Below are 16,666 nucleotides of genomic sequence, written 5' to 3'. Positions count from 1 at the left end.
GTTTCTTAGACAAATCACATCTCCTGAAAGGACTGAAAATCAGACTCTAATGTTGTGCACAGTAAATACTCATATAGCATGACAGTAGCTATTGCCATCTCATGACTTTAATAGTACTGGTATGTACATATAACTGCTGGAAGAACTTTTATTATGGTGACTACACCTCAACTGCAAAGCAACACCCTTACCAGCACAATATGGAAAGCCACAAAGCAAACTTTGGAACTTGGAAAACATTTATAATTAGATTATAAACAATATTACAACTTTTGAGATATTGGGCCATGAATTATGAACTGTTAGTTTCCTAACTAAGTTTAAATCTGTTGCGTATGTCATGTTCAGAATAACAACGTCTGTTTTATTTAACCTCTGTTTACCGTCTGTAAAAATCATTCAAGGTACTTTTCTCTTAAACAGGCTGGTCACACTGTACCAGTTCAATGGAGCTGAATTAAAACAACTCTGCAAAGAAGAGAAGAGACAAAGTTCACCCATAGCAAAAACACAATTTACCAGAAACACCTGATGGCAGTAACTGGCTCAGGGCTCCAGTTATTAAGTTAAAGAAGTAATTGCTTTTTAAATTGATTTGGACAGCCTTTTTTGCACTAATAAACAAAGTATGTTTACTATTGTAATTTTCTTGCATTTTACAAGTACTTTTTTCTGGGAATATAATTACTGCTAAAAGATTTTCCTCCAATTGTTTATGCTTCCAAACTCTTCAGCAAATTCAACTTCTGATTTATTAGAAAAATGAACTTCAAACTAAATACAAAATAAGAGAAATGATGCAAAGCAAAAATAGTTTCCAAAAAATTATGCCCAATAGCTCTTTGTTGCATTATTTCATCTTCTTGTGAGCATAGATGTCAGTGATAATCACCTGGAATGGCTACAAACTAACCAAACACCCTCTATCTCAACTTTAAAATGTCCAGCCACTGTCATTTTAATATGAATAATTTGTCAGAGGCCACATTAACATAATTCCCTATTACTGATTTGGAGAGAACAAACAGCTCATTTAACCTGCTGCTGGCAGCGTGTCTGTTCTGTTTAGTGCAGATCCTGGAGGTGTAGCAATAAAGAATAAATCAGTATGTTGACCACAGCTCTTTGATGGGTAACTTCATGTTTGTCAGTTTCTGCAAAGCTTGCCTGCCTTTAGTAGTGCTCATTGTTCATGTATGAGATGACAATGTGTGCCCTTTCAATTTTTAAACACATGCGTGTTGTTGCGAGGCTGATTTAGGGAGCGCGTCTAGAAAGACGGGATAGATTTTTCCTGGCTACGGCTGTTTGTTACTTTATTTGTCATTACCACAAGCTGAGCAACAGAAAATTGGCTGGTAAGTGAGTATTTCATTTGGAAATAGCAACTGCTGTCAAAATGGTTCTTGTTGAGTTAATTAAGCTGCATTTACTTTGTGACCTGCGCTGTCCATCAGTCCATGCAGAAATCATAAATTTATCAGCCTCCATAATCACACCCTGGTTAAACTTGACGCACAAATATGCAAACACACTCACATGTTCTCTGCTCTCTGACACACAACCCTTCATCCACCTATGAAAATCCATCCACTTCCAGCATTGTGCCTCATTTCTGTGCATTGCTGTCTGCCATTTTACCACTGACATCCATCTCCTCTCACTCCCTGCTGTGTCAAGTTGGCAGTTTCCTCAGGTACATGGAGACATGCAGCTTCAGACAGTCCTGCCTTTGAATAGACTGGGAAAATATATTAGAAATTTCCCTAACAAAGAAGCTGTCTTCTGTTCTCACATTTGTTTCTTCAAATTTATTTTAGCAGGGATTAAAATTAAATTTCCTATTTATCTAAATTCTAGCAGTCAAGAGTTTTATCTCTGATGGCCAAACAGTGTAGGAAACTTTCATTAGAAAAAAAGAAATCTCATACAGCAGTTGATGTCTTAGGAATCTAGTTTTATATAGTTAGAATCCTCAAGCTTCAATATTGCTGCAATAACAGGAGTACTAAAATTTATACATATAAACCACAATTCAGCAAAAGAAAACATCTTCTATAGAATTACTATAACATATTACAAGCTGTTGCTAAATCAGTAAGCATGTAGTCAGCATGCCATTGATAATTAATGCAAAAAAAAAAGTCTATATAACCACCAAATACAACATTCTGTTAGATGCTCAAATTTTCTATCCATTGTCTGAAAATTGTAAGAGTATTGCACAAAAGAAGCATACTGCGCTGTAAACATCATCTTCACCTGCAAAAATAGAAGTGCCAAATAATAATAATAATATTTCTGTTTTCAAACAAGCTACTGTTGGCACTGCAGCACAGCTGGGTACCACAGGAAGATACAGTATGGAGTAGCAAGATTAGGCACAACTGGGTATGTTAGCTAAACAAAATTTACTCCAGATTGTACGGGATACGCACCTTTGAAAAAAGTGCAACGTTTGTAGCCTCAGTTTACAGAATCGTTTCCTAAATGTCTTGGGGATCATCGAGATGATTTATGGAAAATGTAAGATGGGCCTTTTCATTTCTTTTCACCTTGAAACAATATTTTTCCCAGTCTGTTTCTAATTGTTGATTTTTGAACACCGACCTTAACTGAGGGAGGTGAGGCCTGGGTTCTTCTCAGACTTTCTTGCTAGTCTTATTTTTGCAGCATGTTCTCTATATGTGGACAACAGGAATGTTGACCAACATATTTGATGAGTATTTGCTTGATAATTTTAATGATGGCATTTGACAAAATGCTTGATTCATAGTTGGTGACTGCATGAGGTTTTATCATGTAATGCACTGGTTGCTGAAAATGCTATAAAAAGTAAACTTGAATTGATTTGACTTTCTGTGGTTTGCTGAAGTGCTGTGGAAATGACTTTTAAACCCTTTTAAGACTGATCGATGTCAGTTGATTTTCATCTCTTCTGCTTTGTAAAAGCGAAGGCACTTCATCCACAGGTGTTGGGAGTTAAGTTACAGACTGAAATGGTTAGCTTGTGGGGGTAAGAATCACTTTATTTTTTACTTTTTAAATCTTGGAAAGCAGTTATGAATGTGTCTGACTTTGGTTACTTCTACTTCCCGCAGCTCAGATGACTTTCAACGCTAATTCATCTGAGGAGCAACATTTAAAGCTTTAAAAGGTGAGATGTTGAAATAGTCTTTTGAGAATTGATAGTAATTTCCAAATGTTTTCAAGGCAGGAGATTTGGCCACATCCGAGGAGTTATCAAGCTTCTATATTTGCAAGACAATGTTTTGAGTAATAAAGCTGGTTCACCCTGTCCTATCAAGTAAGTCTGTTTCTGAGCTGTTCCAGCAGAATTTGCCACCAGCAGATGGAGAAAAACAAGCTCACATAAAGCGTCTTGGTGCAGCGAATGATTTCTATGTTTATAGATTTGAAAGTGCAGCTTTTCTTATGGCTCTGAAACCAGACACTCTGCACAACGAGGACGGAGAAGTACTGAGCAAAATGACTGTTGTGAATACTAATGTAAAGGATGACCTAGACAGAGCATTTGGCACCGTCTGAGGAACAAATGGCTGACCCTAAATGAGTCCAAGGAGACAAACAAAAACAGAGGGAATGCATTGTTTGAAATGGAGGGCAGAAAGTGAGAAAATGGAGGACAAGATCCACAATGACAGAAATGAGTGAAGGAAATGAAACTGATGACATAAAGAAAACAAAGGGGGACAAAGTTTGTGAGCAACAGAGGGAGAGCTGAGTCCTGGTCAAATCTGCGTCACACATGGGACCCTCCTCTCTTTCCTCAGGGCAGCCCCTGTTATTTATCACCAGTGGATGGTGGCTTCATTAGAGCGAAGCCAAACTAGACTGTCTGTTCAAGTGAGTCATCCGCCAGTGCTCTGTTTCACATCCGTTCTCTGCTTGGCAAAGGCAGCAGGACGGTAATTGTCGCTCTCCCTCTGTTAACGGGAGTCCCACGGTCACGTCCACAGCCCACGCCCCTGTGACATTCAGCCGGCTGCGACAAATGAGCTGCGAAATCCCGGAGATGATGTGGAGGATTAAAGCTCCTAATTCACTTGCATGACGAGGGAGGCTGCAACAAAAGGAGTGACAAAATTCAAGCAACACCCTGCAGATTAGCTCAACCCAGCTGTTATATAACTTCTTTCTGTCTTTTTTCCCCCATAATGCTCTTTTTTTTTCCCTCTGACCTCTCCTGCAGACATTGTGAACTATCTAATAGCTATTTAACTCATGCAATTAAAGAACATAGATTTCTATGATACTGGGATTTGGCATTACAGAATATAAATCTAAATTTGCAGTCATTACCTAACAACATATAATTGGTAAGGAGACAGAAAAGTGGGATATAGGTATAAATCAGTGGGACCACCAAGTGCTGTCTACATTTATGTGTCCATGTGGAAACCCAAAATATATCACACACACATTATAACAACAGGTCCCTGTTTTTCTCCATCTCAAGTAAAGAACTCACATGAGGATTTCATTGTCGGATTTTGGGACCATGGTGGAAAGTCCACATCTCTGAGTACCGGTATGAAATGTGTGGCTTGTGTAGTGATGTGGGGTCCAAGCGGGAGCAGAGTGAGCAGCACTTTTCTGTGATCCTGAATGATATTGTAGGGTCCAAGTGGGATGGCAGTCGACAGTATAAGTGCAAGTACTGGTGTAAATTGTGCACTTATGACAAAATGTGGTTCATGTTTGAGCACTTCAAATGTAGCCTGGCCTTCAGGAGATCTACAGGGAGATAGATGTCTGCAGTCAAACTTTTAGGATAATTTTTTTTACAAACTCATACTTCTGTAGATCTTGTGGGACAAGTGTTGTTCTTGCTGTTTAAACATATTTCTCTAAGATCTTTGCTTTAAATTATATGTTCTTCTGCCTCGAGATCCAATGCATTTCAGAAATCACCCAGGACTGCTCAGGCTTTATATCACTCACACTTAGATATATCTCTTCCCTAATTTGTCAAAATGTTCCATGGCTCCATTCACAGTGTCAGATTTCAATTCCCTCATGTCTGAGTACACTGAGCTGCTTCAGCAAGTCTCCCTTAGAGCGGCTCCGGATGGTTTCGACAGTGATGAGGACGGCCTTTTGCTCCTCAAAGCCAGCTATTACTGTCAGCTCTGTCATCCGCTCGCCCCTGAACAAAAGCTGGCTCTCGTTTTTGACGGCAATGCAGAGAAGAGCCGGAGACAAGCTCTTCCAGCTTTAAGGTCAAACAGTCGCATCCCTCCGTGCAGCACTCACTGACAAGACACGCATTTAACACTCAAACTGTACCAAATTCCACAACTGAGTGAACCATGTGATCACTTTAGATCAACAATGAACTATTTTCCAATAAATAAACAGGATTTTTCAAACAGATATAAATGTCTCTTAGTGATTTTTGCTGTTTCAGGATTTGCACCCACTGTTTGTGAAAGATTCAGCATCTCTAATCAAGTTCTCACTGCTTGCAGATAGTAAGAATTAGGTGATCAAATGCTTTCGACATTTATTTGCAAAAATAATCTCCGCTTCTATCAGCGCTCCCCACTGGTTTAATTTACATTTCAGGAAATTCTCACAGCAGTCTCCAAGAGCTGGTTGTGAATCACAACAAAGCCGACCTAATATCAAACAGGAAGTAGACTAAACTGCAATTAGAACAGAGGGGACACTTTGCTGGAAGCAAACTCTTCTGACTAAAAAGGAACAGCATCAATAGTATCCTTTTGTTCGGTAGATAGTGTTTGATTTTTTAATTTAGAATGCTCTTATGTTTCTACCACTGTTTCTTTTTTCCTTTGCCACATTTATTACATTTCCTGTTTGGATTTTAATGATTTAACTAGATATTACATTATTGCTATCTATTCTGTTAGGAAACTGGAGCTTAGGGCTTTGATCAAATGAGATTAAAAATTTCAGCAAAGAACTAAGCAAAGCTCCAGAAAAAGACACTTGGAAAAACCTCATCCTATCCTCCCTATTTGAGGAACCTGGTTAGATTGTTCTGCATTATGAAATTTTCTAAATTTAAAACAAAATGAAACTGACTGAAATAATAGTGATAGTTTCTGTTAGAAAACTGCAAGTGGAACATTGGTAAGTCTATTGTAAGGATAACATTTCAAAACATGTAGTCAAATCAACACAGGTTTAATCTTCCTTCACAGTCACCGCAGGCTCCTGATCTAAATTACACAGAAAGAAGGAGTGTATGTCTTTATTTGTTTATTTATTTGTAACAAAACAAAATGTGACGGTTAGCATTTCACAATTTTTTTGATCATTCGAAGATGTTCATTTACTTCAAGTATTTTAATAAACTACACCTTGCATTGGTCGTTTATTGGTTCAACTTTCAAGCAAAACACTTGCAAAATGTAAAGTGGCTCACAATAAAGCTGTGAAATAGAAGCATTTAAATGAATCTTAAACTTCTTCTAACATTTAGACAAAAATGTCTGCCAAAATTTAACTCCCTTGCATGTTGTCATGAAGTACTGTGGCTAAAACAATAACAAGGAGAAGTGAGTCACTCTTTAGCAGACATGGCAGGAGATGAGTTGACATGTTCGCATGCCCTCTATCGTGTAAACAGGTGGATTTATGGTGTTGTAAAAGGCGAGCTAAGGGGGGCAGTCCTCCAATCTCATTACTGCTCCAGAATCACCACTGAGACTAATGGTATTTGTGTCGGCTCTTACCATTCAGCCACAGTTTATGTGTGTGTGTAAATGTGAAGTGGAAAAGCCTTCTCTGTACGTGACCATCATGTCTATCCCCACCTTGGTTCACCTTCATATGGCATCACTCCCCCATTTCTCCTCTTTCCCAACCTTCTCGTCTTTCCGCATCAGTTTTAAAGATCGTTTCCCTGATGACATATTTCCACTACTTTGTCTAATAGCTGACGGTGCTCTCCGGTTGGCTGAGAAACAGTGGCCTGACTCTTGAAGAGTCACCAGGAGGAGAGAGGGAGAACTGATGGAAGGAGGAGGTTTGAAGGCATCAAAGAGATGAGAGCAAACAGAGATAAAAGGGGAATAAAATGTGGAATGGAAAAAGCAGAGGAGGGTGTAACGTCTGTGGCACTGCAGGTTTCCATGTACAGAGAAACAAAGTGATCAGAGCCCTCTGTTGCGGAGTAAATGTTAACCTGATTGAAAAAAAATCAGTCTTTATATGCTGTCGTCAGAGGAAAGATGACCGTTCATTGTCTGTGAACAGTAGTCCACTCAGCAGGTGCAAAGTTTTGTAACGGTTCTCTCTTTTTTAGCAGAGTGATGCTCAGACAGGATTAAATCTGTTATAGAAGACACATCAATATTACCTCAAAGTATTTAACATTGGTTCAGGTGAACAAGAAGCTGAATACAAGATCATAAATAAACAGCTTTTAACCATGTGGACCTTAAAATTGTGTGCACTTTAAGTTTAATATGCTTTACTACTAAATAGTTCTGCTGCTACGTGTGTTCTAAGACTTGTTAGGTCTTTTTGACTATGTCACTTTTTGCTTCTGTTCTCTATTACTGAGTTTGTTGTTTTAGTTCCCTTTACAGCGACGGGCCTTATTCAACAGAGTTTTCAGTCAACTGGTGATAAAAGCACCACAATGACCAGGACTCGCTTTAAAAATAGGTTTTTAATCTCAGTGGGGTTTTTTTTTTATCCTGGTAAAATAAAGGTTACATATTAAAACAAAGGCAATAAAAAGGCCGACTGTGGCTCAGTGATCAAATCATGATTAATTTATGAAAACAATGAAAAGACTAAAACATTCAAGGTGATGAACATTTGATAGGCACTGCAGCCCAGAAAAACAAAACTCAGGAATAACTATTTATAGGTCCTTGGACAAAGCATAAATTTAAACAATACTTTGGTCATATTTATTTTTAATCAAAAATAGTAAGGAATGCAAATAATTGTAACTTGGCTTTAAAATTCCAAATATTGTTAAATGTTAAGTTTCTTTTCCCCTCTGAATACATTTTCCTATAAACCTGTGTGCCATGTAAGCAATAGGCTATAAATTTATCCTAAGGCATTTTAAGGCTTGTTGCAAATAACCTTAATTGTGAAATAATCTATATATAATGATGTGAAATGAAATTTTATATGATCAGTTTTGCACAACTCTCAAGTAAAAAGTGCAAAAAGTGCTTTTTTTATTTTTCATTTGTAGAATTTGTTTTTAATTATTCAATACTTGTAGAGATCTAACTGTTCTTACCAGAATATAGTTATATTTATCATCTATGACTTTTAACTGGAAAATAAGTTACTTTAATTTCAGAAATAATCTCATGCACTTTGTAGCATTTAACATCAAAAATATCTTTCGCCAACACCTACTGCCAATTTTCTACGATAATAAGGGCGTTATTAATATGTTCATTATGTTAGTTCAGACAACCTAAAAGTCCTTTTCTGAGCTGACAAGCTGCTGACTTCAGATAAAAGTTCATTAGCTTATGAAAGAAACTTCTGAAAGGAGCAGGAATTTATGAGCCAAACTGGTATAAATCTGTTTATTTGCATCATAAAATCTGGGAAACCATCCAAAACCTAATGAACAGCTTTACTATTTTGTCAATATAAGAGTAAATGAATAAAACAACATGCACAAATTTGACAGAGTTTTCAGATGCTGCAGACAAGATCAAATTAAATACTTGATGAATCCTTTTTTAATAAGATTAAAGTTCTCTACCTCTTTTTTTCAGTTTCTTCAAGCCATGACCTTTAGCAGACATAGGAGGAATTCCCAACCATAACTAAGGGACACTGTGCATAGGTATTAGGATTTGAGCCTTTATTTGCAGTAAAGCAGATGCTGCTCCAGTATCAGCCAAAAAGAGAAGTGCTTTATTAAATGATCTGTCTACATCATGATCAAAACACCAGGTTACGAGATACAGTTGTCTGGTATATGCTTCCTCCACAGGAGTCTCTGGACTGAGCCTTCCAGGTAGTGTTAGGACTTCCATCATATGAGCCTTGAGTCGAGAAGAAGCTCCTCCAAATCAAAAGGACTCAGCTGAGGTAGTTTGTGTGATTTTTTTTATTATTTTTCTGTGGTCACTGTGCAACTGGAGTTTCATGACTTGGATGAGACCAACAAGCGGTGCTAATATTTCTAATTTACTGCCCTGCTGCAGCTTCACCAGAGGAGTGTTTGGGTTGAGTGGTTGCACTGGAGCTCACTGGTGTCACTTAAGCTTCTCCCAGAGTGAGTAAAGCTTGGCAGCAGGGGTATTAAAATGCATTTGAATGAGAAGCCGCAGGCAGTGCTGGTTGTCCTCCCAGAGGCTGAATGATGAATTATTGAGGCTCACTCGTCTCTGTTTACCCAGACAAATGTGCCCTTTAGCTTAAAGCATGTTTAAGGGAGAGATGCAAAGGCTTTTAAAACATTGTGGTTGTAAAGTTAAAACTTTGTGACATGTCCAGGTGTCAGCTTTGGCCTTACTTCTCATGCTCACCTTCACATTGCTCCTTACTCTGTAAACTCTGTTTGTGGGAGTTAGAGCTATTAGAAACCATGTGTCCTTTGTAAAGAGGCCAGTTTTGGCACGGGGAACTACATGATGAAGCCTAACTGCTGGACAGCATCTGTTTGTCCTGTGCTGCAGCTTTTTTTTCCTGTCACAGACACAGTACTACCGGTATGAAGCAAAGAAATTTGTCTTTTATTGCTGTTGCATAATCCAACAAACTCAAATAAATTGGGTACCTATATTTAATATGAAAAGAAAATGACAAATTATAAGAAATATTAGTTTGTAACAAAACTAATATTAAAATATGTAATATTTATTAATAATAAGTACTTATTTTATTATTTTGGTAACAAAATAAGTACCATAATTAGAGGTCTTCATCACTTCTAATAAAACAAAAAATATAGAATTTTCAGCTTATGCTTTATTCTTATAATTATTCAGTGTTCAAGAGCTTTTTATTAATAATCTATGGCTTTCTGTTTCCCTGATTTCTTAGCTATTCTTCAAAATGGGAAAGACCTGATAGCAGTCAATTCAGGAAAACTGTAATGGTGTTGATTTTTATAAATCAGGAAGAGTCTGCAAAAATATTATTACCTACCTTATCTCCATAGCAACACTTTATTTTCAATATTTTTAACAAGGAGGAGAGAATGCATACATTTCTTAAAGATCAGAGCTTGCCTCTTGTAAGACAAATTCATTGTACTGTTCACATTTTCCTGAGCTTAAATTACACACTTTATGTTTTAAATATGCCTGTTTTCTATTTTAAGGTGAGTCTGAGTTAGTAGAAGCACAATTTGCTTTATGTAACATTATTTGAGGAAGTATACTCCCATATAGTGCCTTATTCGTTATATTACACCTATAAGATACATACATATCCCTATTGTATAATCCTACTTACTATATACAGTATATGATACCTGATAACCTATGATAATACATAGACATCCTTTATAAGATGTTTTAGATAAGAAACGGTGGCCTGTCTCCTTTTTTTTCTTTTTCTTTTTTTTTCTCAGTTTTGTCTTTTACATGTCCGAAAGGTTGTTTGAACCATCTGAGTGTGTTTTCCAAAGCTCTTGTGTGAATTGGGGCCTCAGTGACTTCTGGGACTTGAGGAGGTGCTGGACAGACTGCATTATGAGCTTTGTGCTCCACAGATGTCCCACGTACATCAGGTCCGTCCATAATCAAACAATCCCCATTGAACATAAAGAGGACTCAGTGTCTTTCATTTCACAAAGATAAAAGTTTGAGAGAGGGGAAAACAATTCATTGAATGTTTGCTAAAGAAGTTTGACAACTTTGTCCAGAATAATAACTTCTCTTTTTTCCCCCCAACATTTGACCTCTTAATTAAGTGAGAAATGCAGCTGGGATTAAATTTGTCAGTTATGAGAAATGTGTGGGGTGGTAAGATAATATTGAAATATGCTTTTTGCATTTAATCAGCTTACATTTGTCTGATATTATTTAATGATCAAAAACGTCCAAGTTTAAGCACAAAACAGAATCGATCTGTAAGGGAGCAAAGACGTCTTGAAAGCACTGTACCTACATTAGCTTGTGTACTTACAGGTCACAAACTGTTAGCAACTTTAATTTGAGTCTGTACACTAGATATTATGTTTTAGTTTAGAAATATGTCCAAGAAAATGTGAATAGCAACAATTAAGTCAAATACTGCAATAGAAAAAATGACACCAAAGGCTGGAAAGTTCTAGAAGGCTAAAGCTTTCTAGTCTTCTTCATTTGAGGATAAAATGCAGTGCAGGATTACTGCCGCCTTCTGGATGACAGAAGACCTGCAGTCTTTTCTAACAGACGTAATTAAACAACTGTTTTGATTTCCAGAGACAGCAGGAGAACTTAAAGTGCTAACTTAATATTTTTAAAATAACAACTAACTTAAACGAATGTATGTTAATTAAAAAGAAACAAATTAAACAAAGAACTCCCTTGAAATACTTTTTTTGAGTCCTGTCTGTAATTATGGAACAGAATAATCTCCCATCATTTAATAATCCAGCGTTTAATTCAGAAGCTAATGAAGGATTAAATCATCTTTCTTTTGGAATTTTAGGGAAGGTCGTCATCTCTTTTCATGAAATGTACAAAATTTCAATCAGTTGAGAACATTCTCAAACACAAAGAGGATCAAATTAAACCCTTCTTAGGTGCTGGATCCTAACTGTAGTCTGCACACCTACCTCAAATGATTGTTTGTATATCCCTCAAGTTATCCTATGGGTGTTGATTAGTAAGTGGTGATTATAAAAGCTTCTGTCTGCTTAACACACAAGGACGCATCAGACTGTGTAGACTCAGCAGATTGAATGCCTTGGGATCTTATTTGTTCCAACAGAGTCTAACCTGGTTTTTTTTTTGTTGTTGTTGTTTTTTTTATCAAGGGGGAAATGATTCATCTGCATTATTTTAAAGCTGTTAGACACAAATCCAAGTTTTCCAAGAGTTCAAATAGCATGCCTCAAAGCCTCTGCAGGAGTTCCTCTGCCCCTGTGAGCAACTGCACTAGTCATCATGTCTATTTTAGAGCTTTTCTTTACCTAAAGTCACGCCTGGTGTAAAAAAAAAAAAAAGACATGATTTACGTCATTACACTGAGCTAAAGCAAGAACGTGGGAGTACTTTTTTTGTGCTGAGATAATTCAAATTAAGCATGTTTCTATCTGGGGTAAAGACATCCTCCTTTTGGAAGCTGTGAACCTCTGTGACGTGCTTGGACACTAAGGTGTTCTCACCTCGTGCTTCAGATCAGCAGCTTCGCCGCGATGTTATTATGAGCCTGACTGAGAGCTGAGAAAAATAGCAGCTCAGCACAGACCGTATGTTGGAACAGGCAGCAGCTGTGGCTCCATCTTTGTTTTCGTGCTTACCTCTGATTCCTCAGACCTGTTAAAGTATCACACAGTCCACACCAGGACATGGAGAGGGCCTCCCACACGCTAATCTGCAGCTATCCAAGCCTTACTGAGTTTTACAAACTCAGCATCGCTCCAGCCCACATAAATCTAACAACTAGAAGACATCTATTTTTTTTATATATAATCACCAGCATTTCATTCCTTCTTTCTTACATTTTATCAAAATATAAAGCTGAATAAAGCCAAAAGTGGTTTTATTTTGAACCTTTAATGTTTGAGTGTTAAATATTATGTACAGTTCCATTCAGACCCTCACATTGTGTGGTCCTTTAATTGCTTTCCTTGCTAATATTGTTCTTTAGTGATGCATTTGAACTGTTCTATGAGAACTGATGATCTAATTAACAACTTCAATAGTTTTTGAAGACAAGACTTTGCAGAAAAAGTTTGATTGTTCTCAAATCCACACAAGTTCAAAATGGTATAATGTCTCAGCTACCTGGATAAATGTGCCGTTTGCAAGCTGCAGAAAAAACACAGATTGTTTAACCTTCAGTGAGGTCTTGGCATGATTCTGCGTCGACCACTTTGCTTTGCACTATTGATAAAATCTATTTTAAATTAGTTAGATTCCTGGGAAGGACATGCCTAAAAGTCATTCCAAAAGCTTCATGTTAGAAAGCTCTATCTACTTAAGATGTGGATTTGAGATCATTGTCTTGTTGGAATGCCCCGTTGTGTCCATGTTTCAGTCATCAAACCCAAACTACCTCTGACAAAAGGAACCACTAACACTAGACACTATGAAATGGATAATGTTGGAATTCCAGGATCCCTGTCCACAGTGAAACGAGTTTAACATTAGTGTATGGACTGACAGTGGGCTGACCAAGTTGAAGCACCAAGTCCAAAACGTTGCACCTTCAAGCTTGAGTGGTATAAAAAGTACATTTAGTAATGAGGGAAACATCAGAATTGGATTTCCTGCTTTAAGCACAAACTAGTGACAAAAACAATTAAACTTTGTGAAGGATGTTGAAATATTATAGTGAATGCATTTTTTTTATACATTTACTGTAGAAGAGCACTCCAATGGCAGCTAAAAACAAATCTGTGAGACTGCCGATGTTTAGAGAAAAGGAAGTTTGAGATCAAATGTTCCAGATATTTTTTGTGGCTGCTTATGGTTTAGATTTTTTAAACAGAATATGTCAGAAAATGGATTGCCAAAGCAACAGCAGCACAGAGTTTTTATTGAAATGACTGTCTGGCTTTGTTTGTTTTATAATGCCTTTCAATTGTCTGCAATTGAAAGGGACAATCATTTTAATTAAGACTAGAGACTCTGCATTCACATTTTAGTTCCAGAAGTGTACACTGGAAATCTAATGTGAGACAAAAAGTCTAACAAAATGAATAGGAGTATGATCTCCTAAAATCAACAAACAATGCAATTATATTTGCAGGATTATATTTATGCACTTATGTTCTAGTGGAAAACTTTCACAGTAGGACATGTGTCAAAGCCTTTCTTTTCCTCAGAAAGTCACAGCCAGATGTCCTGATGTCTGGCCCGTGTGTTAATTGCTGGATCTGGGAACGTGGCAACACGCCTCGGATGGAGCAGAGCTTGCAAACATTCCATAAACAAAACATTTTGTTCAGCCAAACCTTACAGGAAGCATTAAAACACACTCTTGGCTCAATGAGAAATCTTTTGTCTTTCTGTTTCTCTTCACAGGAGCTTGTACAAAGAATTGTCCGTTTTAGTTAGCTTTAGCATCCCTTTTCATTTATTTAACTTTGTGCTTCAGCAATTCAGTTCATGATCTCTGGGTTGTCTGTCTTTGATCAAAAACATCAAAGCTGAAGATACCCTGGTGGAAAAACACCTCATCTGTCCCAAATGTTTATCTCACTGATGTTGTACAGACTCACCTGCACAGTGATCAACATGCAGCATATTATGTGGCACAAATCCAACTTTTGATTCTCTTCATTTGTGAGAGGACGGGGTATAAACAATGCACTCTGATTGCACCCTTCCTCTCACTCCCATATCCATCACCAATCCAGGCACAATGTAAAACGAATGCATGGTTCTTGATCACAGCTTCAAAATATCCACCCGGAATCTATCTCCATGTTGTTTCATGACTGATGATGAGATTTAGCAGAGGGATTTGTTATAGATGCTGCCAGATCTTGGACCATTATTGTAATTGAGGTTTCCACCAGGATGTATTGTTATTGTTTTTCCTGCTGGGCACATTGCTGGGTCTATAGGGGATTATTTATTCCACTTTATTTAAATATGCAGGCACAGCTTCAGCACAGAAGACAAAGTGTTATAGAAATATTAGACTTATTAAATGAGACAAGGAGAAGGAATCTTAAGTCTCTTCTATCGTTTCAGTCAAGTAACAGTATTGTAGAGGTGACTTCTGGCTCTTGTGCCCCTCAATTTTATTGGATTTGAATATTAGCATTTTATCAAATCTATGCCTCTTGTATTTGTAAATCCATTCTTTCAGCACTAAAGGCTTTGTGGCAAAGTTGAGCTCACAACGACATCAACAATAATTGGCAACCCTGGTTAAACTCTTTCAAAAATGATCTTTGAAAGGCCCAAAGCATCACACATTCTTCACCATACTTTACGGTGAACATGATTTTCCAAACATTTATCTTTTGTTTAACACTAGACCCAGCTTCTTTTTTCATTTGTGTGTCAAATTACCATGTACATAGTGCCTACTCATTGTTATGGAGATATTGGAAGCCCAACATACCGCTCTTAACAACACTAAGTGTGAATGAGCTTTGGAGATATTTTCACCTCCCTTATCATCCTAACATTTTATGATAGTAAGTTCAGTAACTTACTACCAAGTAAAAGGAGCATTGTTTTGAAAGTTGCTCTAACATTTAGCTCTTTCCAGACTTCCAGTCTCTTTTATGTAGATTTAGTTCATATTTGTTTAATTAATTGAGCATTCTCAAAAACCTTTTGTATTGTTTCCTGTCATTTTGGAATAATTTCAGTATACCACTAGGTTTATTTGTATTTTACTACTGTATTATACTGTAGTTCCTACATAGTTTGTAATTTAGGGGACCTTATTTAACGAAATGCAAAGTACTTTTTGGTGCTGTGTTGGGGTTTAGAAGAGACCATACAATACAAATACAAATTGTGGTAGAACTGAATAAAAATTCAAATGAAATTTTGATGATTTTCACTAAATAAAACATTTATTTTTTCTGTTTTTCTATGCATACTAACTAGGGGTGTCAATGAGTGTGAAGGACGCTTTTCCACGTGTGGATGTTTTGTTTTAATACATTTATAACGTTGTTTCAAATTAAATTTAGGTTATGACTCAAAAATGCTATAAAATATCTTACTGACGAATTAAATACAAGGTTTTAGAAGCAACTCTGTTGATCATATAGGGTAGGTAGAGACTTATTTGAGTTGGTTGGTTGAGAGTTTGGTTCTGTCCTTCATTATAAGACTTTCATCCATCCATCCATTATCTTAAACACTTATCCCTAGTGAGGTTGTGAGGGGTGCTGGTGTCTATCTCCAGCGGTCGTAAGACTTTCATGTTTTATGTAAAATCACTCATTTAATTTAGACTGTACTGAAGCTCTTCAAATGATTTATGTAAAGTTACCCTGGAAGGGCACTCTTTTTGTACATCACTGACACTTTTACCACAGTAACAAACTGTGACCCACTTACCCGTTAAATTCCTTTTTGTCCCCATTTTCCCAATAAACTTACAGACAGAGAAGGAGGAATGAAGAGAAGCCAAAGGGAGGAGGCAAGAAGGGAAGAGCACCATGCATGATATAATGTATTGTACGTGGACCTCTGGCCAACTATAAATAAAAGTGTCTGTCTGCTGAAGGTCAGAAACTTCTTGCTTTTTCCATAAACGCTTCTCCTAATATCTTGCTAGCTTGTCACAATTATTTAGTCCAGATGGGGTCATTGTCTGCCAGCTCCGTGGCTCCACTTGTTCACCGTCAACCTTGACTTTTCTGTCAGGACTCTAATTTCCAAGAAGCCTGATCTCTTTCACCCCGTTTTCTGCCTCCACTTTCCTTCCCAGTGATGTATTGATCCAGACGAGTGCCACTTACTCCGCTCTCCTCTTCCAGGCCCCATTGTGACCTAAATTCCTCCCCTTACAGTCATTAATTAGCTGTTGCAATTCTGCCTTCTGTTAAAGA

This window comes from Xiphophorus maculatus, chromosome 8 (assembly GCF_002775205.1).
Source record: "Xiphophorus maculatus strain JP 163 A chromosome 8, X_maculatus-5.0-male, whole genome shotgun sequence".
NCBI lineage: Eukaryota > Metazoa > Chordata > Actinopteri > Cyprinodontiformes > Poeciliidae > Xiphophorus > Xiphophorus maculatus.
The sequence above is the reverse complement of the archived record's forward strand: the minus strand, read 5'-3'. Positions refer to the sequence as shown.